We start from the raw sequence: 24,385 nt of genomic DNA, 5'->3' as shown, positions 1-24,385 counted from the left end.
TATCATTAAAATAGGAATCCCTACTAAATTAAAGATTGTGTCTCGACTCTCGACTGATATGAAACAACTAAATAATTAAAGCACAATTTTCTGGCATATTGACAGTGTAGCGTTTGAAATGTTGTGTTGTTGTAAAGTTCCTTAGACCACAAGCCTCATTTTTCCCGAAGGAGTCGTCTTTACACCTTGCCTCCAATAACGTAATCAAACGTGGTCGCTGGTACAATTATAAAACAATTAGCTCGTCGCGTGTTAAACGAGTTCGTTGGAACTGCAGAGCTTCTGCGGAGGCGATGCTATTAGCATGTCGTCTTGTTTGCTTTGAATCAAGTAGATTATTGGTTGAAAGTTGATGGAAAGAAATGTTTAGTAGGTTGTCCTGTCTGGCGTGTGGCTTTCCTACAATGTAAATAATCGTATTTTGGTGTTTACAATTTGAGTGATTTAAATTTTCAGGTACGCCCGTACCTGATTAGTGTAAAATTCTGTGCAGCTATGGTTCTCTTATTAATCTATTTATCTATTCAGCCCACTTTTAGCAGCTGTTAGTAGGCCTCACTCATTGGCACGCTACTTTAAACAGGCCTGCATCGGTCTCATAAATTTCATATCTCTCTAACACAATTCTGTAAATATTAGGTAGATACTAATAAAAATATACATGTATGTCACGTAAACTACTGAAATTATTGCTAACTATAGCCGCCTTAACGAAATCATTTGCTTGTTGCTTGTGCGACAGAAAATTTTAAATTTTCCTTCACACACGTCCAACTCAAAATTTAATACACGTCGTAGTATTTGACGCAAATTTTCAATTTTATATTCTAGCGAAGTGTTGTTAGAGCTTTTTACGTGGGATGTACGTCAAATGTCCGCTTGCTTCCTATTGGCTGTAGCGAAAATGTTGCGCTTATATTTTTATTTTTAAACGTGTTTCGAATTTAATAGTTTGGAGTTTTCTACGAATTTTGGTTTCATTAAAATATGGTTAGTGAACAAAAAATGAGTTGCAGAGTAAAATTATTATTCTAGGAAAATTTTATAACAAAAATAATCTAATCTGATATAGATTGATTTTAATTGTGAATGTAAATTTTTCACCTTTCCATTGATAGACCGTTTTTTAGTTAAAAATCTATTCTCCTCAAAACTGTTTACACGAGAAACAACTGGCATAAATTTATAGTTGAAATCAAAACAACCTAACTATTCACCATCTTATGCAACTAGCCTTACATTGTCGTCTTCCACCACTAGATGGCAGCACTCGAGTTTTTCATCTTTATTGTTATAGAGATTGTTACACTGCCATCTGCGGTTGGAGCATGATGTGCCCTGATGCTAAGGGTATAAACTGCTTGGATGTTTAGTATGGTGCTAAAGTATATTGCGCTGTATTCTCCCCAGTCTAGCTTGAAACAGCGTCTGGAGTATGTTATGTTATTATCTACGTTTATATGAATAGAGGAATAACTTTCTGCTAGTTTAATTTTGGATTTTTATTAACGTCGTGTCTGTGTTTAACGTAACTGTTTATAACTCTATAATATAACTTATTTATACCCTGGTTTATTTGGCAACTAAGAATTTATTAAAACGGTATTTAATTATATCATATCGGTAAAAATCTATTACGGTTTTGAGCCTCATTATGAAGGGTACTGAGCATATGTGCTAGAACGATAATATATTTTCTAACGATATCTATGTAATTAATTAAGCATATTTATGTTATTAAGTATCCTATACAGACATCACATATATTATGAACTTTTATCTGAGTCTTAGTATTACACGCGAAATGATATGCCCTATAGATTACAATCCGAAACTTTTCCTCAAAAGTTTCGAACAAAAGAGATTACTCAAATTATTATCTAAAACTATAACAAAGAGGTAGAGAACATTCTCGAAGCTGTGATGTTCCTAGACTTTACATAACTAAAACTTTGCAAGCACAGACAAGTTTCTAACGATCAAAACCAAATTAATTTTAAGTTTCGACGACCTAAATACGTAATTTCTTTCTTGGAAACTTTAGGATATATCTTTAGATTAAAAATGTTAATTCTTATTCAATTACATTCAAAGTACGTGAGTCAGCTGTATTTAATTATATACCAATAGTAAGTAAGGTTATTCTACTATTATGAAGCGAAATTTATGCTGAAATGATGAGTAAAATCGTTACAAGGTATAATTTTACAAATTTTATAGAACTATAAAATGTTTGCCGTTTACTCTATTTCATCTTTTTCATCTTTAAAAAGACAACTCCCGCACTAAGAATTGCATTGTGTCGCGGGGACTTTTACAAACATTCAAACAACGGACACAAACACATCCAGACCCGAAACTATTATTTGTGGCTCACACAAATAATTGCTCCGTGTGGGAATCGAACCCACGACCTCCTGACGCAGTGGTATCGACGTGGCGACCTAAACCACTGCGCCACGGAGGCAGTCTCTATTATATGGTAGCCTTTAGATGTATCTGCATCATAAACCATAAAGTAACCTGAAGAAGGATACCCCAAACCAAAACATTTCTCGTTTTTCGCTTAACGCAAATAAAAATAATAGGAAACGAAATAAAGCAATGCAAATCATTGTAACAGCGTTTACATCGCGTCAAAACTATCAGCACATAATGTTCTCACAAAACACTAAAAAAGTACCAGTAAAATAAGTGTCCATTTTCTCCATTCTTATTAAATTTTCACACGTGGCGAAAGAATAGTTTTCAGAATACCCGTTTTACCCTGTAAGGGGTACTGGGTAAAACTGGGTGTGGGTAAAAGGAGTATAGGGAGTTACGAGTACGAGTTTGAATAAAACGTGTGGGAACTGAGCAGTGCCAGTGTAATAGTCTAGGTAATAGTGTAAGTGGAGGAACATTTAACAAGCAATATTATCTGTAAAGGTTGTAGCTGGGTTTGTACTTTTGCTGTTATTTTAGTTGAATTAGACTTTGTTAAATAAAGTGCATTGTATGCAGTGGCACAATTTTCTTCGTCATAATGATACTATGCGGAATTTGAACGCATATTTTACATTACAGTGATTCGCGAATTAGAATAGCGATTAGAGTAGTTCTTAAAAGTATGGAACATCCTAATATTCCATTACATTCAAGTATATGACTAATTAGAACAATACAAGAACTTGAAGTAATGTCTTGCGATCAAAGGGCTGTACCTACATCATAGCTGTATTCTTCAGGTAAATACTACATACTATTATCGGCCTAGAATAAACATTTCACATTTACCTTTAAAAATAAACTGGGTTCGCGATTGTAATCTGTAGTAAACATTAACAAGATCCACGTAGCTTCACCTTTATAAAAAACATTTTAACAAAATTAAGTTTTTTTTTCTAAACCGGTAGATACCTCTAAAACGCAGTGTAACGCTGACCCACTTTCATCCACCATGCAAGGGTAAACACGCGTAAAGATAAGTGCAAAATATGATTACTTGCTAAAAATTCAACAACGTTACACGACATTCTTCAAAGAGAAGCTTATAACAGAATCGCTTTTACGGCAACCATAGGGTCAAAGCCGTTTAATCGTTCGGAACACTTTACGACTACTCGTTCCATTCTCGCCGGGCTCCTTCGGATATTTCACCCTCGAATGTACCAAGAAAAGGTGCATGTACGTACTAACAAAATTAGATACCGCAAAAAGGCTGTAAAATCTACTAGGGCCATGTTTTATTATTGTATCCGTATTGACTTATTTTACGGTTCATAAAATTTTGGATTGTTATCGCTTCTGTATAATCGTATTGATAATATTTGCATGTTTAGGTACCGTTTGCGAACGACCTTCTTCTTCAATGTCTCGGTTTGCAGTATCGTGATGTTCGATTTGCTTAACAACTTTTTGATTATTCCTTGCGTCTATAACATCATGTTTTGTGTATTAAGCGTCCCAATTTGAATGTACATAATGTGAAATGTACTACCGATAATAACTGGTATCGTTAACAAGTTGAGTAGATGTCTCCGTTTTGTACGGAATTGTGTCACGCAAAAACTGTTAAAACGAAACGGTTACAATCAAATGCGATATAAAATCGGTAGTTTCTGATATTGTACATAGATACTTAACAAGCATTTTGTTTCGCCTTATAAGTCTACAGTCTTTCAGTTCTTTGTTAATAAAATTAAATGCAAACTAGCCTTTTAAGATAATGCCATAAAAATAAAACATACATCTTACATGACATTGTTTATTCGTAGAAACTTGCTAAAAAGTTCTTACGTTTCAGTTATGTAATAAAATGTGAAGACAAGTACTAAAATCTGAATAGCTTATACGTGAGTGTCTGTATCTCTAAAACGATTGGATTTTATTGAGATTGTCTTATGTCTTCTTTGTAAAGCACATTGTTTAGTTTAGAAATTGATGTTATAACCTAGAATGTAAAGAAAAACAAGTAGACGTTATTGAACATCAAGTGTGTAAAGAAAAGTCTTGCAAATAGAATTCATATAATGGTTGGTATAGTATGTTCCTACGTCGATAATTTGCCTGTTGCATATTCACATCTGCAACACATGGTTTCAAATAGTAAATGGAAGAAGAAAGAAGAAATTAGAAGATCCTTAAATCCAACTATCACCTTAAACCTCTAAACAATTAGACTTGTGGTTTTATCTCTCACATTTTAGAAATTAGTGCTTTACAAAGGTTACAAATAACACATTATGAGCGCTCAGAATTCATCGTCTCTATTAAGCATGAAATTTCTAACTCTACCCTTTGAGATAGCTCTATATTCTCAGCGGGTAGAGGATCGCGTGACGGCAAAGGCTCTACAATCAACGTGAATCAGTGCACATGGAAGTTTGGTGCAAGATTGAGGCGCATACAGTCAACTGCATTCACTGCTTGACTAACCGATGTTAAGTTTTGCTCAGCTTAATATGTATTACAAAAAAACTGTTTATATTTCGTATATGCTAGGTAAGGCTTTACATGACAAGGAAAGAATAGGTACATTCCATTCTATTTGAATGGAATGTACCAATACAATATTTTGAGTTGAATGAAGCAATACAATATTTTACGTTTCGTCTTAGTTATAAGTGACTTTTCAAATCATAAAAGAAAATTACTCTTTATCGCGTGACAACACATTCTTATCTAACGATTTTAGAACTAAAACTAAACAATAGTTCCAAGAAAGCAACCGCTTGTTCCTACATTTAGTCCACGACCAAACACACGGGTGTGTTTTATGCAAAGCAACCGGCTAATTGTGCCGGCTCTAGAACTGTGGCGATGGAGTGAGCACGCCTTTTCGACCCGTCGCAACCCGGACTTTACGGGCTCGTAAAATATGGAGAATTCAGACGGTCTATATTTGCTTCTGCTGCATTTGGTAAAGTATTGAAATTTTATTGGTGTTTTTTTATTGATGTAGATTTGATGTTTTGATGGTGATTGATTATGTTTTGTGTTTTGTATCGGAAGATTCGGAATATTTTAAATAATTTCAATGTAATATTCAGCAGGTTCATTTTTTTTTGTAAAATAATGCTGAAAATATTTATGCAAAGTAAAATGGTGAATAAGTTACGCGCAGCTTTAGGTAATTTAAAGGATGGGTAAAATCTGCCTGCTTAAAGATGATTTATACTTTAACAGCTGCTGTCTCTAATAGTTTTTGTTAAAAACAATCAACCGCCTCCCAGCACAGCGTCTCTGGTACAGCTTGTGAATTATTTGACCTTGAAATGATAAAACTCACTAAAAAACAAAACATTTCACCCACAATTCCTTAACATTTATGAGCCAAAAACAATGTAACGTTAAATTAAAGGAACTTGCCGGCATCAAAACTATTTCAAATTAAAATTTCTGCGAGATTAACGAAAGGGAAATGGCCAAGCAAATTCAATTTAACGCCTCAGCCGACCTTTCGTACAAAGCTCCATTAAGGGAGTAACTGAAGAAAAACGCCGATAACAGATGTTAATGAATCGAATAAATCTAAAAGGGTACGAACAGATTGGCATGTATACAACACAACGGTACTGAACAACAGAGGTTATGACGTAAGATTACGTCAATTGAGGTTTCTACGCCGATGACTCTTACCCTTATACAGTCTTATAAGAACACACGTTTACTTCAAAAACCTTTAATTTAGAAAGTCATCTTCATAAGCCTCCTTATACATTGTAGAGCTTTACTGAAAAAGTGCGTGTGTATTTAATGATCATATTGAAATAGAAATAATCATTTTCAAAATTGGTTTTGCTGTCGCCAATGTGTTAGTTCTTTTACAGTAACGTTACCCGATGGAAAGGTCTGTAATAGAATGACATCGCTTGTTGAGCAATTAACTACTGTTTTGCTGTGATGTTATTGTTTACGAAACGTTTTAGATTACAATGGCTTTTATTAGAGCTACCGAGATCGTTATAGAGTATCAAGTTTATTAGGAGTCAGACAATCTTTAGTTAGAAACTGTCTTTGATTCAATGACCAGAATAGTTGTTTATCTAAATAACAATACGTAAGTAATAGTAAATTTAAATTGTATTTGTGTTATTTTTATGTAGCGTTCTACTTTGAAACGAGTCTTCAACGAAGGAGAGGTTAGTCATTGAGTACAAAACGATGACCAATGTGGATTGGGGACTTCGCATGCGGTCAAGATATGTGTTAAAGTCAACATCTTCACGATGTTCTCGTTCACTGTTGGAACAAGTGATAAATAATTATTTACTCTTTGACAACAATATAATGTTTAGAAATGTTGAAAATAAAAAGAAAAAAGGACTCCTTGCTTATATCATACTTCTATTTTGGTTTGGTAAGCGTAATATTCACTACTTACATATTATATACCTCATATATATTATCATACCTCAATTTTTGTAATTGTTAACATAACATACTGTTGGCATCACTATCAACTTAAGTTATACTTGTTGAAAACTTTCAATAAACTTTTAATGATCTGTCTAATGCCCAAAGAACGTAGCGAAAGGTCACGAGAGAAAGGTCGTAAGTGCCTAACAAAGTTAACGCAAAGACGCGGTCGCCATACTTCTCCCCACACGATGCGGTTTGAAGGCTTTAACGCTAAAGTAACATGATAATACTTGACTTATATAATGAAGATCTTATGTGTGGAAACTCAAAACTCTTGCACAAAATAGTTACTGTTTATAAAGTTCGATTAATTGGTGAATCAAACCAGAGTCCTTATGATTAGAGACATCGTTTTCGCGCAGACCACAGACGTAGTTCTGCACTTAATATTAAATAATTATGTCTTACGACACTGAAACAAATGCCATATTTGTAAGTATAAGCAACCAAATAAGAAGCTATTTTCTAATATAAATGTATTTCACACACTTTTCCAAAGAATTACGTAAAATACGTATGATATTACGGATCCAAACACCCAAAATTAAATACACCAATCAAATTAATTTACAATTAGTATAATTAAAATAAAGCACTCACAGAATAAAATTTATAATTAATCACCAATCCCTGGTCGTTCGTTTTAAAATAAATTTTATATTTAAACGTAAGTCAGTTTATAATATGAACCATCAAAATCACGACATGAAATTGATATTAATTAATTTAAGAGCTTACCTCTGGGCCGTTACACAGAGCTCGCTTTTACTGGGTTTCCATATATTTTCCGCGCATATTAATTACGAGCGGTTAACGTCTGGCATCGAGGAGCATTAGCTTAATTCGATGTCAGATACGATTTCGATTTTATTAATTTTTCCGCTCACATGGGATTGCGGAGTTAAAGATTGGCTGGAAGTGATTGGACGCAGTCAAGCATATTGATTCTATTGCTGTGTCTAAAATTTTGTTTTATTAAGAGAGAAAATTTCTTGTGTTTTCGTCTCATACAGTTATTACATTACTTTACTTAATATCTGATTAACTATTTTAAACTATACTGACATAATTAAGTAATTCGTAAATGAGTAAACCGTAAAAGCTTAATCAATAGTAGATAATAATTTCAACCAAGCGTATAGCTAATTCTAAATTATCAATTGCATAACTACTACAGTTTATTCTATTCACATATGAAGACTGGCAATAACAAATATTTTAATTGGTGCGAAATAATTGTGATTTTAAATTGTGAATTAGAAAAAAAATAACTAAACTTTCTCCTCCCCTTTAAACTATTACACACACTAAGCAAAATAGCGAACCTCAATTCCTAGCACAGTACGACTTTGAACATCTTTTAAAGCAGTGTGCCTAAATAATTTAAATCCATTGCAAAGAACTCCCAGTAGGCTCTTCCAGCAGTCATAAAACGCCACCGGTCGCGTGGGAGACGCACATTACGAACCGTTGCGGTGAAATACGACGCTCGGTATCAGCGTGTCACAAAAATTGGAGGACGCGTGCTTTTTATTGGTTACCCCAACACCCCGGACTACACCCCACTCCCCTCGGATACCCTTGGCCACCCCTAGGCCATCCTAAGGCTACCCAGGATGTTGCTGAGTCCGGAACCCACCTGTACCGATCGTATTTATGTTTGTTTTTTGTTTATCACAAATAATAAAAATTGAGAGCTTGTTCAAGTTATTTGCTTCGTGGTAAAGGTTAGGTTTTCGACGTATATTGAAAGGCTAGAATGTTTTCCGCAGTCATCCTTCAGACGACAATAATTGTATTATGACCTACTTAGTTGACTTGCGTTTACTAAACAGTCGACTAATGCGTGATTGACAGAAGAGCAATGTGTTTATTATGGCAATGTGCACAATCATTTTAAAACAGAATTATTAAACTACAACTACAAAACTGTGATTTTCTTAAGCTTTTGGGATACTTGTAAAGTCAAAACATAACCGTGCCTTTCGGCACTATATTGCAAATCTTAAATACGTATTTTATGTTTATTTCATGGTTTTAGTTTTGAACCGATAAACATCAAACTCAACCCAGAGTTAAGTCATTATAAGCAAACACTCGAATACAATAATATCACGAAAGTAATTACGGAAAATTAGTTTTTTCAACGCTAGTGTTGTACCGGTTTAACTGCCACTAGAACGAATGAAGTTATTTTGCGTGACTCTAATAAGTGCTGATTGGATTAGTGATGTTCTTTTTTCATGCAATATCCGAATACTGTAATATTTTTATATTGGTTGAACGGTTTGAAGATCCAATAAGTACTTACTCAATTTCTCGCTTGCTCGTGGCTAAGTTACACCAGCCGCGCAGATCCATCTCTAAGCTATGCTTGCCAAGGTTTACCTGTGGATGGGTTTTTCAGAAAGCACGATAAATTGTGGGTCCGGCGGTCCTTTTCAAAGATCTATGACAGTCGTCACCAAAAGCTTGAAAATCAGACAACACAAGAGTTTATTTTTTACGACAATTTATTTATCTTCTTGCATAGCTCGTACTTTTTTATAACTAGCACCTTTTCGGATTACCGTAATAATATCCGCATCGATATATTGGACATCACTAAACTAATGGACGGTTTTAAAAGAGTATGTAGTGTATGTTTTTTTACAGAAAAGCTAATGTTGAAAAGGTTTGAGTGCTAGTTAATTGAGAGAGGGGATGCAAAAAGTTGTAGGACTTTAGCGTATGTGTATTTATACTAATTTCGTTGAGTATTTTGCTAATAAAACGTAGAATTGATGGTTCTGTTAATGGAGCTAGTCCTGGGGGGTTTGCTTCGTAGATGGGAAAGATAATTTTTACTTTTTTAGAATTAATCAAACGAAGATTATCGTGTTAGAAATTACTGTTTCTGTATCGTTTACTTTCATCAATAAAAAAATGCGATGACTATCGTTGTGCTGCGGGAGAAAATATCTTGTCGTTAGCTTTAATTCTTGCCCAAGTCCTGAACCATTTTTGAGTTAAAATCTAACATTTCCGTCACACTACAAGCACGAAGCGTATAATATAATATACCTTAATTTTATAACACTTCGTAGTAAAGAGTGCTTGTAAAATAAATCACTTAGAAACAACCAAATAAAGAAATTTGCTAAAACTTTTTTAATGACTTAATAAACGAAGACATATTTCCGTACAAAACGTTCCAAAAACGGGCTTCTCGGTGATTGTGTTCATTCCCAGAAATGAAGGCACGTAATTTAAAAGCTGTTGTTAGGTGAAATTACCAAATTAACGAAAAATAAAATACATATTTCCTTTCTTTACGTCAGTTAAACATTCTTGTTATGGTAAATTGATATAAACAGTTCAAACGCGTTTATAAAAATAAATCACAACTAAAACTTGTTAATCTGTTTCAGATGCTGCAAACACCGGCATTGCTTTATATTTTTATAAATTTTATCTGTATGTGTTGTTAATTGAACGTAAAATCTAATCCACGCATTTAGATTACGCATGATATAAGACAGTAATGTCAAATAAAAGTTTCATTAAATTAATTAAATATCTTAGCCTGTTTCGACCGTCTGTTAGTTTTATTATCCGTTAACCAAGCAACTAACGAATTATAACTAACGCTTTACGAAACTTATTTTAACCATTGCGCTAAGCGTGTATTCAAAACAGAACTTATTGTTAATAAAACTGCTACGTAAACATATAAGGAAGAAAATATTTATTCAGTTTTTACAACTCTCTTCTGCGAATAACATCACTAACAATAGAAAAATATTAGCTTCGTCTCATGATACTCTAACGCACAAAACACATAAATATACCTACATAAAACACCTGAAGATTTGACATAGCTATCGCTCTCTCTGTCCAATCTGCAGATAAAGAGCAAGAGAGCAATAACTCTTGGAGATAAAACGAGTCGGTGTCGTATATTCAGACCGTTTGTTTTGAACGCCTCATGTACTTTTATGTCCTTAGTCAAGTACAAGGCAGTGTGCTGCATTGCTCCTTGTTATCAGATAATATTTTTAAAACTCTATAAAATTGTTGTAAAATTCACGTTTTTTGTGATATTGGCTCTCGAGGATAAAGGAAGAGTTGGTGTAACAGCTTATGAGGTGTAAAGATTTTTCAGCGATGCATGTTGTCGTAAAAAATGAAAAATATAAAAAAACATCTTTCAGATAAGCTTGCAATTTTCATTAAGTACCTACGTTATTCATGTTTGAACTATATTATTACATTAAAAATTACCTAGTAAATAAATTTTCTTTAATTTTTACTGTTTTAAATATTTGTTTAAAATATTATTTGCTTGACTGAGTATGTATAAAGCGATATAATCGTTTTCATATCAAAAATTAAATCGTAGGTCACCCGGGTGATTCTAAACGATTAACACCAATTATAACATTAAGCTACAGTGAATAGCACTTCACAACGTTTTACAAAACCCGTAACAATTGTACCGTATGACCTTAAAGCCTTACAATTAGATTTAACCCCAGAATGACCCAAAGAAAACCTCTATGAAAGTTAAATAAATGATTAAAATCGACCGCTTGCTTTACCAAGAATCGGAACAACCAAAACAACTTACTCCTTAGATCTGATAAACAAATTAAATATTAAATTGTTTGGAAAATGCCTCCGTTTTATGTAGCGCATAGTCAAGCTTGTATTGCATTTTTATTTCATTACTTAAGTAACAATTTTTAGCGTGGTTTGTTCATAGCATGTTGCCTAAGTTTCCACTAAATTAGTTATTCATTTTGGGAAAATATTGAGGTAAGTAGGTATATAAACAATAAATAGTCGCAGCATAATATATTTAAAGAATCCGTTATCCAAAGGATATAATTGTTGTAAAACTATAAAACAGTGAGCATGTTGATACAACGTTGACGAGGCAAATAAAAACTGTTGAAAAAAGCAATTGAAATGTATTAGAAGTTTTTTTTGTTTTGGTAGGCAATAAAATCAACATAAGAAACCAATAAAGTCAAGTGAGATTGAGGATTCGTCCAGTATTTTACGCGAAGTAGGTGAACTGTATTATAATGTGTACTTTTAAATTGGACTATCTCCTCACCACTACTGGGTATTAGTGACGGTCTTGTAGGAGAAAATGTATAGATGAGAATGAAGCAAGAGTAGTTTATAAGCATCTTACCAAGTGGTATTCTCTGGTCCCTGCTTACCCCTACAGGAAAAGAAGGATTTTACATATTATGTATGTACTGGGTTTTAAAAAATAAAAGTTTATTCACTATCATATTCTTTTGAACTATGTCATATTTGTAACGTAAGCTAAAACTGACGCTATAACATTATTAGGTACAAAGTGCAAATCATTTACAATTTCTTAAGTCATTACTTTCATTAAAATGACATTCGATATTTGTATTCCGCTAGATTTATAAACTGAATTCAAAGAACATCTACTTACAAATTATACACACAAGTTGTATGTTCGTAGCCATTACGGGAAGGCACAAAGCGACTGCAATTCCGTTTGCAGTTGCCTGCCTTTATGCAGCAGAAATAGGGTGGCCATGAACGGTTCGATTTACTAGCTGTGACGGGTAAACAAATTCGAAGAGTAGAAGTTTAGGCAAATTGTCCACGCTTTTAAGTATTGTAACGCATGTTATCGTACAAAAAAAATTGTTGTTGTTGTGGTTACGGAAGTGTGGTTAGAGGAAAGGGACCGGTGCAGGAATTTGAAGGACCTTGGGACCTTTGCAGTGTGGGTCAGTAGGTACAGGCCAAGAAAAAAAAATATAGTAAAGCGCTGTATGTGCAATGTGCATTGTGACGACAGATTTTTTATTTTTTCAATCATGCTGTTTTATTATACATCATTTGATTAATTATTTAAAACCATTCTTAGATTTCTCTATAATAACAATTGATTATATTATATATTCAAGTAACAGTGAAATAACGTTCTATATATCTTAAAACTTAGTAAAAAGTTAGAAGATTTTAATCGTATTTCCTAGTCACCCTACATAGAACGTAGCTTATTTAATAGTTTCTTAATTACTGCTAATCTTGCTGCACTGTATCCACCTAGTAATTTGCTCTATTTAAACCGTCTGACGAACTGAAAGGGCCTTCTCAGTAAATTAGATGCGAGATAAATTGACTCGCGTGTAGTCGAGTTACTTTTATACATTTTTAGCGTTCGCTTTGATATGTGCCTTGATTAAATTGCTGGTATTTTGATGCACATAGTTTATTTGCTTTGATGTAAGTAAATGTTTATGTTTAGGAGGGAATATGTGTAAGACTTTTTCTTATATAAAATTCTGCGAACATAGTGTCATTTATAAAAAGTTTCTTGCTAGTCATGAGTCTTTTGCTAACTCTTCTCATAAGGCTTTACCCACCTTTTAAACTTGTGGTCAATTCAGTAATATTTACGACCGTCTTAAGTGTGAAACATTTGACCTTAATGAAAAAATGACCTTATGTTGATGAATTTTTTCACCAAACATCTTTTAACTTGAAGGATACCACACCTATTTGTACTTTAGGGTAGTTATAAGGTTTTAATCTCAATAAATACTTTTTTACTCGAGGCCAAGTTAATGCGTGGGAGCCAATTATATTACGATTTTTATAAGTAAATTTAGAACGAGGCTATTGTCATTTGCAAATATATTCGGGAACCTGAAGTTATATTTAGCACATTTTTTTCACGTCTTTTTGATTCAGGTTTAACCCACGCAAATAACCTTAGAAAATAATGACAAAAGTTTTATTTCGAATAAAATTAGTACTCTATTTGACTGTAGATGTAAATAATGACAAAAAACCCTCTTACTACGATCTGACGATCTATAACGTAAACTTTTTTGTTTAATTCTCATTCGATCGTCTTATTTTAATAGTATCAAATATTTGTCTCACAATCTCATTCATGCATAATGAGGAGCTTGTGGCTTAGATAACAGCCACGCAGATCGATCTCTGAGGTAAAGCCACACTTGCCGAGGATGTTTTTTGGATGGGTGACCATCTTATACATATCGAGTTCCTACGTGTTTCGGAAGGCACGTTAAATTGTGGGTCCCGGCTGTCATGTAAAATACTTATATTCAGTTGCATCTAGTGAGACTGGACGCCGACTCTATCATAGTTTAGAAGAAGGGCTCTGCTGATAGATAATCTCATTTATACACCACATATGAGAAAACATTCCCCTTCGAATAAATAGGCTTAAAATTAACTGTTGTGTATATAATAATATGTGCTATAATATTTAGTAATAACTATATGTAATATGTATATCCTCAATTAGACGCTACAATATCATCGGATATATCCGTCCATATTAGCTACGTATGTATTTCGCTTTGATAGATTATATCCATTACGTGGTCATTGCACCGCACTGCGGTTCGTTAGTGGTCGAATCATGTCGTTTGTGATTTTTCCAATGAGGTCATAATTAGAATATTATTATACATATATTATATCACGAGCTAGGCAATTTGATGACAAAATATTTATATATCATCGGATTTAGTTCAAACTGGAATTTTAGTTGCAGATTGTATAATGTAAATTAACAAAATAGCTTCATCTATTTCATTTTGCCTGCTAAATGTGTTAGTGATTTGTATTTCAAATATTTCTGGTGTTATAATATTTGTAGTCAGTGTGGTCATAAGGTGGTTGGTGGCTATTTGATGCTATAGGCTCAAGGACAGCAAATTGGTAACATCTAACACAACTAACGCGATTTCTGTGTCAAATCATTATTTGGAGAAACCACAAACACACATCATAACAAATACTTTTCTTCAGTGGTACATAATAATATACAACTAACAGAAAGATCTAAACGAACACAACATTTTCAATAAAGCAATTAATATTAAAAGCATAACGCGGTTCATTTGTAACAATAAAACCTAAAAGCAAGGTATTGTTGCTCAATAACATAACAAAACAACACAATAGGATATTGAAATAAAAATAACGCGCTCGGTTGGATTCATTGTGATCCTTTCCGACGATTTAGACATTAAGGAAACGTTCGCAGAAGGTTAACAATATTGTAGAGATATTAGAAAAATATAACATTTTATGAAATATAAAAATGAAAATAATATTCTAAACTAAATGACTGATTGCACGTGTCATGAAACCGATTCTAACACAGACAATACTAACTGTGCCCTGAATAGCGAGTTTTTTTTTCAATAGAAACCTAACATGCAAAATACGAAAAAAGGAAAAGTGATGTACCTATATATGGGTGGGGTATGATTAACAAAATATTAAAGTTAAGTTCGGTACATACATTCTTTACAATTCCGTACAGATACACTTTCGGTAAATATTCATGTACATTTTCTTTTATATAATAATAACCACTCAACTAGCTCATATACTCATACCCAATAAAGTACGGCTTATTTAACTACTAACACAAGTAGAAGTGTAAACTATGTGCTGACGGCTTTGCCAGCTCATTTAAAGCAAATTAATTTACGTCTAACAGTCGATTTTAGTGAGAAACCTAACTAACTTTTAGTCGATACCTTTGCAAGTGCCAACGTATGAACTCAGTTAATTAAATTCCCAAGCGTACATGTGTTTCACTATTGCAATACTCCGAATAGGAAATACAATATAAGGTTTTACATTTCTCGGGCCTCGTATTTTGACAAATCTAAATAGTAAAAGAACGAAAATATAATTCAACTCATTCGGTATACATTAAGACTGAAATTAAACCTTCACAAAAATCCAAACATTCGAATAATATTTATTATTGATTAACAAAATAATATCTGCAAGTCCCAGTAACCGTTCGATAAAAGTTGCATCTTAAAAAATAAAGTTTTTGTTACACATAAATTTATTACTATTTTGGCAAAAATATATTTATTGGTCATTATGTCATGCATGATCTGCGCAAGCAAAGATAGCAATCTGAAATCATAACCGGTTTAAACCGGTTATTTTCATATTCCATCCGCTAAAGCAAATACATTGCTGGAAGCAATTAGTAAAGTTAGAACGTGCCCTAATACCACGAACCATTCGTTGCGATCCCGCCCAACGATTTAGAAATTTAAATTAAGGGTCTTCGCTGTAATTTTAATATTTCACGTCGGCTATGTACGTGTGTATGAATTAATTATGTAAATAGTTTTGTTGGTTCATTGAAAATTAGCTGCGTTATAATAAGCACAATTAATATTGCAATGGCTTTTTATAATAATATTACAATTATGAACAAAATTAAATGCACAACTTGAAAATTGGTTTGTTCTATTCAACATAACTGGCCGCGGTTTTTTATCCAAATTAGCCCAATATACATTTAGACCAAGTTAATAAAACTAGTTTTGAGAATACTTAAAAACGAGGAGTGAGAAATAACAGTAACATTATAAGGAATTTCTTAATACCAGGTTCGAGCTAATAACTACGTTTTATTTTTCATTTTGTATTTAATTCAAAATTTTAAATACCAATAGCTCAATTTCTCTATCACTTTCGGCAACTGGCTAGCTATCGAGAACTTTTGCATGAAAATCTGATCCGCGCTTAAATGTCAAACTTTCGATACTCGACAGAACCGACTGTAGAGAATCGCGCTACTAACTCACGCATTTAGTTACACGTGTCAAATCTTTGATTCTACTTACCAGCAAATTATTTATAGTTTGACATTTCAACATCATAATGAAGCGTATTAAATGTCAACTACTATCGAATATACGGTAGTTTTATTATTCTAAGTGCTTGATTCCACCTTACAGTTTTATTAAAGGTCCGTTATTAGGAAAATGAAGCATTATCTTTTCATGTAGACACGTGTTTAAGATTTCCTTGAAGGTGTGATTTCTTTGAACAGTAATTTATAGTAATTAGCTGTAGTCTGAAAGGGCTAATGGAATTCGCTGTAAAAGTATGAGCTCAAAATAACGAATCGAATTCCATCCAGGACATGTCTTTGTGTGATGAGCACGAGTATAATGTTCTGAGCCAGGCTGTTAATTTATCTATATAAGTATGTATTTAGAAGTATATAAGTATGTTTATCAGCTATTTGGTTACCATAGTACAAGCTCTGCTTAGTTTGGAATCAAATGACCGTGTGTGAGTTGTCCCACGATATTTATTTATTTTATTTATTTATTTAAATCCATGGCACGAAGCTGGATAAAAGTGAAGTACTTGGATTCAGTACAAACAAGCAGTTAGTTACGTTAAGGAGAACCAGTCTGGCAAAAGATAGGCCAGGGTAATTATTCCCACATTATCAAAGGTCAATGTTGGACTAATTAGCATGCCACACATTGTCATCAAACGTCATTGAACTTTGGAATTTAAAAAGGGCAACGTGTAAATGGGTACTTAGAGCACGGTTGGTGCTTAATGAAAAATAGCCAAATCAATTCAGTGAATCACAATACGATCAACACTCGAATGTCATGACACCGAGCGATTCATCAAGAGGATCATTTGTCCAAATGCACGTACACTTCAATTCTGAAGTGACTACATCAAAGCGTGAAAGTGAATGTGCTTTTAAAAACCGCCATTGAAGGGCGTTTGCAAATCAATATAGAGCCATCTATGGAGTTGCTATCGACATAAATTTGCAAGAAAAAAGTACTACAATAGAAAGTGAAGCAGAATGCTAATATTATTGTAGTTTTTAATTACTCTACCCTTTTTTGGTTACAGATTTACTTTATACTAATTACCTACACAACTAATAAAAAACGGTAAACAGTATTTTCTAAGCTAAAACGATGTCACTGCACTTATCAACAACGTCCTTTACTACAAATGTAACCTTCGTTAACTACAAAGTCCTGCACAAACAAACACATTTTAACCACATTACTAAGTATATTACTGCATCCCCAAAGTAATTGACAACAAGCCTATTTCCATTTGCAGGCATACTGCCTTTGTGGCATCGTAAGAGCAAAAAACAATGACACTTTTGCCTGGCCTAGAAATAAGATCACAGAAGCATAAGTGTTTCACAGCTGTATCACAGACTGTATTGTGGGTCACCTAATATTTTCTCTGTGTAGAAGCTTTTAGGGTTATCTTACTTTTGCACGAAAATGTAGTTGGTTATTAGGGATTTGTTTATTTGTTAGCTGTTAGATGAGTTTTGAACAAACAACGGATTATTCAAATGAAATAAAATAATTTAGAGCAATTTTATAGCGAATCATTTCTGTTGCATAAAGAATTAGATCACTTAGTATTATTGCTAGGTTTTATACTCAAAAAAAAAATAACATTTTTGAGTATGAAACTTTAATGACTGCCAATTTCTGGACAAATCTATTTTATTTATTTGCCACCAACTTCGAAGAAATCACATAAAATTCAACGCCGCCAATCACAATTACACAAAAAGAACAAACCGCAATACAACAAAACCAAAGAAATAAAACGGGACCTTACCGAGAGCCTACATCAAGCAATTTAGAAATATTGGCAAAGAACTGCGATATGAGAAACGTGTTCCGTCGTCATTCTTATTAGAGGCCTTATTTCATACGCATTTTGTTCCTCAAGTAGACGTCAGAATTCAGAGAACGTCGTTCGCTAAATATTCCTTTGGGCAGAGCCGATTTGCATCTGTATTACCGACAAGAACAGTTGCTCCTTACTCTTGGAGATGTTGAGTTAAATTTAGACTGGAAATGGCAAGACGAATTGCTTATTACGTTTTGTTGTTTGTCTTTCGTAATACGTAATTAGGTTTTGTTGATGTTTGTTTTCAAATGTTAAATAGTACCATTAAGTTGTATAGAATGTATGTTTAATTATGATTACTATGGCTACTTTAAATGGCAATATTGCGTAAATTTAATTATTTCGAAATATATTTTTGAACCAATAATAATAATACCGTAGGAAACTAGAGTGCTGGCGTGATATTTCGCAAAATATTTTAACAGCAGGAATTACTGCAAAATGATTGACAAGATGAATTATAGCTACACTACATCTTCCTTTGCTCAACAGAACAATCCATTAGGATGCTTTGAAGGAACTCCCGTACTATTCAAACATACAATACAAGTTATACGACCTGCTATTCCATTGAAGTTAATTCCACTCAATAAGTCAGTCTAGAACTAAATTCTGCTAAACTTGAACTCGGCTAAATCTAGCCCAAGGCTGAAGCCGAAACTATGTTCAGGTTTCTAGTCTAAGTCTGATAAGTATCTTACACTGACGCCTGAAATGTCGATACTACTAGTACGAAAGCATGCTACTATAATTTGATAAGATCATATTAAAAACGCTTGATAAATACCGATTTTTGCCGTTTCTTTGTGTAAAAGTGAAATTCAACATTAGGTTTTCAATCAGATAGTTATACCATATCAATCCATCGTCCAAGCCACTTATGTTGATGTTTGATCAAAAGATCATTGTCTCAAAAATAAATTATAAATACGCTATCAATTGAGGCAAAAAGAAGAATTGAAAATCTAGGACTAAGAATAAAGTTAAAATTGTCTCTTCGTGAAAATACTAAGATTCTCGTCCTCATGTTTAGATTAGTAGTCAGCATATAATACGAACATTTTCATCCATAAATATACATATCCATTGCCATATCGAAGACAGTTGAGGCAAGGACACACATTTAGGGTCAACCAAATTACCTTCTGAATCCTTTTACTAATTTGGTGTAGTGTCTAAACATAGGAATGGATTATAATAAGTACCTAACATTTTCATTTTTTTGGGGTAAAATCGTGAAAATGAGAGTCGGCTGCTGCTTAATTTTTTTTTAATACCATTGACATTAATTGTAAAATTACGATTTTCTACGGTTTACATACAACTCATACTCCAATTTGCTAAAGCTTTTAAATAATGCGCTGGTTATTTTCTACAAAAATATCATCAGGTAAAAGATGTTTGCAAGAATTGGGTCACGAAGTCTTCTTTGGCCACTGTCTACACCCGTGAGATACAGGACTACAGATGTGATTTTCCAAATGTTCATAACAATATCTTCAGTAGTCATCTAACTCTATATTTTCTTCAGTAATATAATTCCTTTTATATCTCACAAAAACAAACGGCTCCATTTAACGATTACTCTCCACAGTATACGAGTATGTGTCCTGCGGTAAATAAAGCCGTAACATTACATAGAGAAAGACTAATCTGCGCACACTGGCCAGTAACAAGTGGTGCAGGCAGTAATGGCATACTTTGTCTCGCGACACGCGATGCGGCTGCACTTTGTCAACCGCGTCAACGCATTTTTTATTATGTAGCGTTGCTTTTAACTGAATTGCTATGTGCCGTCTAATGGTGTGTGGTATTATAGCCATTTCTTAGTGGTGCTGCTGTTAGGTCAGTGATGCATCATGAGATAAGGTGTTGTGTTCTATTAAGATATATTATATCGGGATGGGCATATCAACCAAGGTTGTAGCTAATGGAATGAAGTTAATCAAAGTAAATGAGTTGAAGTAGGTAACATTTCACATTTTTCTTAACCAACAGAATGTTGACGGATTAACGGATTTTAAAACGCTTTCATGCTTAAAATGTTCTTAAGTTATGTTTTTTACTGAACATACTTGAATATCTGCAATTTAGTAAACTGTTGAACGTTTCAACTATCTAATTATTGACAACTGGAGCTTATTTACCCAATTTGTTTTCTTGGAATATGTTTTCGTGTCCAATCATTTTCAACGATACTTTACAGACAAACTTACAAATCAACGGTATCGTAGCACGTAAACAGCTGAAAGTTTTGAAACAAATACCTTATTGTCCTCGTTTCAGTGTTAACAAGATATCCGTAACAATTAAAGCAGGGCTCGTCAAAAGTTTTAATGACTACCCAGTTGTACTCAGTGAAAAAATTCGGAGTGCGAAACACCGATTGAATAGAAGTTGTCGAAGAAACTGCTACCTGTTTTCCGTTGTTTTTCCTTTAAAATTAGCCCACTTTTACTTGAACAGCTTTCGGATATCGTTTCTAACGTTTTATAAATTGTAAAAAGTTTTTGAGTTATTTGATCGTGAAGAATTTTTAAGAGTTTCTCGCAAAGTAACAGACTAGATATTTCTGACCTAAATTGTGAATCAGTTCTTACTGGATAAAAATACAATAATTAGGTATTTGTGTCTATTGAACTTTCTGTATGTTGTCAGGTCGAGTGTTTCATAATCTATACTATAATATTATAAAGCTGAAGAGTTTGTTTGTTTGTTTGTTTGAACGCGCTAATCTCGGGAACTACTGGTCCGATATGAAAAATTCTTTCGGTGTTAGATAGCCCATTTATCGAGGAAGGCTATAGGCTATATATCATCACGCTACGACCAAAAGGAGCAGAGTACCAGTGAAAAATGTTACAAAAACGGGGAAAATTATGATTCTCTTATGTGACGCAAGCGAAGTTGCGCTGGTCAGCTAGTTAATTATAAGCGTTTATCACATAATACAAACTATGATATAGGACACTCTGAAACATTGTCCTTAATTCCCGTTTCATGATCCACAGAGGTCATTAGCCCGATAAATCCTATGTCACCCACAATACCAACTACATAATGATAATGGAGATTTAAGGATATTCATATCCATTTATAATTTGTTTCAAAAGGTCACATATACTGTTAATTTACGTAATAGCTCAATAAAAGCCTCGGATCCAACTCGTTGTCCTAATAGGCTCTGTTTTGAACACGAAACAGATACCCCAAAGAGCTATAACTCATGCAAAACGCTTTGCGTAATACCAAAAATGTTTAAAATGACCCAACTTCGAACAGTTTGCGTAGTACTAGAGCTAGTGCTTAGTTTGTTAATGAATATTTTATTTCCACTTGTTCAAGAGTTAGAACACTTTTTAACTCTTGAAAGGCATTAGTTGCTTACGTAAGAGGCTTGGACTAGTGATTCAAACACAGTCACTCGATTAGGATAAGTGATTGTTTGTATATACGCAATAATATACATTTTAAACAACATTGTAAATAGTGTATGGCAATCCTATTTACATCCGGAACGAAGCTATTACGAGTAATTTAAAAAAAATCTTTAAATGTTTTTAGGTCCTGAAAATGTTTCCAGGATCAAGTCTTCTAACATGCACTTGAAAAAAATAAATCATTGTAAAATTCTTCATGATATAATGATATGTTAGTTTATAGTGAACATTTATTTAAAAGTGAATATTATGAAAAAAACATGAAAAAAATACAATTTAACAATTTAAACTTTAGTTTCAATATAGATAAGTGAAATATTTTTACGTATGTAAATAACTTCATAAGTTTTAAATTAATATTTTTGTAACATTTGCGTTCAATTTTATCTATACTAATATTATAAAGCTGAAGAGTTTGTTTGTTTGTTTGATTGTTTGTTTGTTTGATTGTTTGTTTGTTTGAACGCGCTAATCTCAGGAACTACTGGTCCGATTTGAAAAATTCTTTCATCGTTAGATAGTCCATTTATCGAGGAAGGCTTTAGGCTATATAACATCACGCTACGGCCATTAAGAGCGGAGTAGCAACGAAAAATGTTACAAAAACGGGGATTTTTTTTTTCATTCTTTCTTATGTGACGCAAGCGAAGTTGCGCGGGTCAGCTAGTGTTGAAATAAAATTGGTTCTATAAACTAGACCCCAGCGGCATTTAAAACCTGTGTTAAAGTATTTATTTTTCAAAAACTCCGTGTTTTCCAGAGGTGGTGTAAGTTTAAACGTGTCCTTTGTTTCTTAGTTAGACAAAGAAAGTTCAATGTTTTAAGATTACACCCTAAGGTCTACTATTAGTGAGACACAAAGAAATGGTGTTAATTTGTTCTTCTTAGCTTATACAACAGAGTAAGCTTATCAACGTTTCAAGATATATTTTCGCGTTGAATAAGTGTTAGAAACTGCATGTTTTCTGCAGAGTTTCTTTTTGTAACTATTGTCATGTGACTTTCCAAAATAGTATGTATAAATGGAAGGTAAATAATATTTTGGTATCATAGTGAGCAGTGATAGACAAGTGGTATAAATTGACATCTCTCATGCCAGTGGTCGCAGGTTCGAATCCGAGGCAACACACCAATGACTTTTCGAAGTTATGTGTGTATTATAAATAATCATCACTTGCTCCAACGGTGAAGGAAAACATCGTGAGGAAACCTTGCATGCCTAAAATTTGTTAAATACATTTATTGAGGGCATGCAAAGTACCCAACCCGCACTTGGCCAGCGTGGTGGACTTAAGGCCTAACCCCTCCCTCATTACGGGAGGAGACCCTTGCCCAGCAGTGGGACAGTAATGGGTTAAATTTATTTATTTTATTTTATTATCATAGTACTGAAATTTTGTAATACAGTTCTAACGATCAACAAAATAGTAAACCCAGAAATCCTCACGAAACTTACAAATAAAAATACAACGATTTTAAATATCCAATCAACAAATATATAATATAACAGAGTATAAAATTATATAGCATTAAATTCAACTCATTTGATTTTATCACCGTAATTCAACCTCAACTAGCGAACAGGAAAGCTACAAACTGCCGAAAAGTTCGCAAACAGATCGGTCAGATTTTTCGTTTAATTTAACTGAATGTTGTTTTCGAAGCAGTTTATAGCGTCATGAAGTTCGCAACAACCAACTGTCTGCCAACTTTTAGTAGTTTCCACTTGTATTCTTTTAGATTTTGGCTCTGTTTGGCCGAGGTAATTTTTACGCCGAATATTTTTTGGTTTGCCAAAACTTTTCTGAGGACATTGAATTATGTTTTCAGTGGTTTTGTTTGGCAGTCTAGAAAGTTAGAGGATATTCATTATCGAGAATAACAACATTTTGTACAACACAGCTGATTTTGTTCATTGATACGCAAGAATAAGCTAATTTAATATAATTAGCGTAATTAATTATTATTTTGCTATACGTTGCGTAAACTCGATTTTAGATTTGGTAATGACAGACTACAATGAACCGACAAATGGCAAACTCTGCCTTAAACTGCGAGTACAATTGACTACATATACACCCGACTTTGGCGCATTGATAAATTGAAACTTTGGAATCAACATAGGCTATAATTTGTATTAAGTAATTGTTTTTTTAATCTTCACTTATTTATTGCACATCAGCACTTAACGTTATAGCAGAAGGCATATTTTTGTTTCCATATCCATTGCTGCATCCGTGGAAAGTAGGACACACTCTAAAGTAGGACTTCAGATTTCTTCCTCAACCGAGTTCCGTGCCACGACTCATTCCTACAATCACACCATCTTCTACAAAACTTCATTCGAATCATCAAAGAAAGGTTATTCAGTAAACGTCTCCAAGTCTCTGGTGTTGATATAACTTGTGAGAGCATCTGTGTGCGTCAATCGCATACGTGGAAAGTGAAAAGTTTTCACGTGATAAAGTGAACGTGAGTTGTGGTAAAGAGTTATAAAG

Source organism: Anticarsia gemmatalis, chromosome 7 (assembly GCF_050436995.1).
Source record: "Anticarsia gemmatalis isolate Benzon Research Colony breed Stoneville strain chromosome 7, ilAntGemm2 primary, whole genome shotgun sequence".
Lineage (NCBI taxonomy): Eukaryota > Metazoa > Arthropoda > Insecta > Lepidoptera > Erebidae > Anticarsia > Anticarsia gemmatalis.
The sequence above is the reverse complement of the archived record's forward strand: the minus strand, read 5'-3'. Positions refer to the sequence as shown.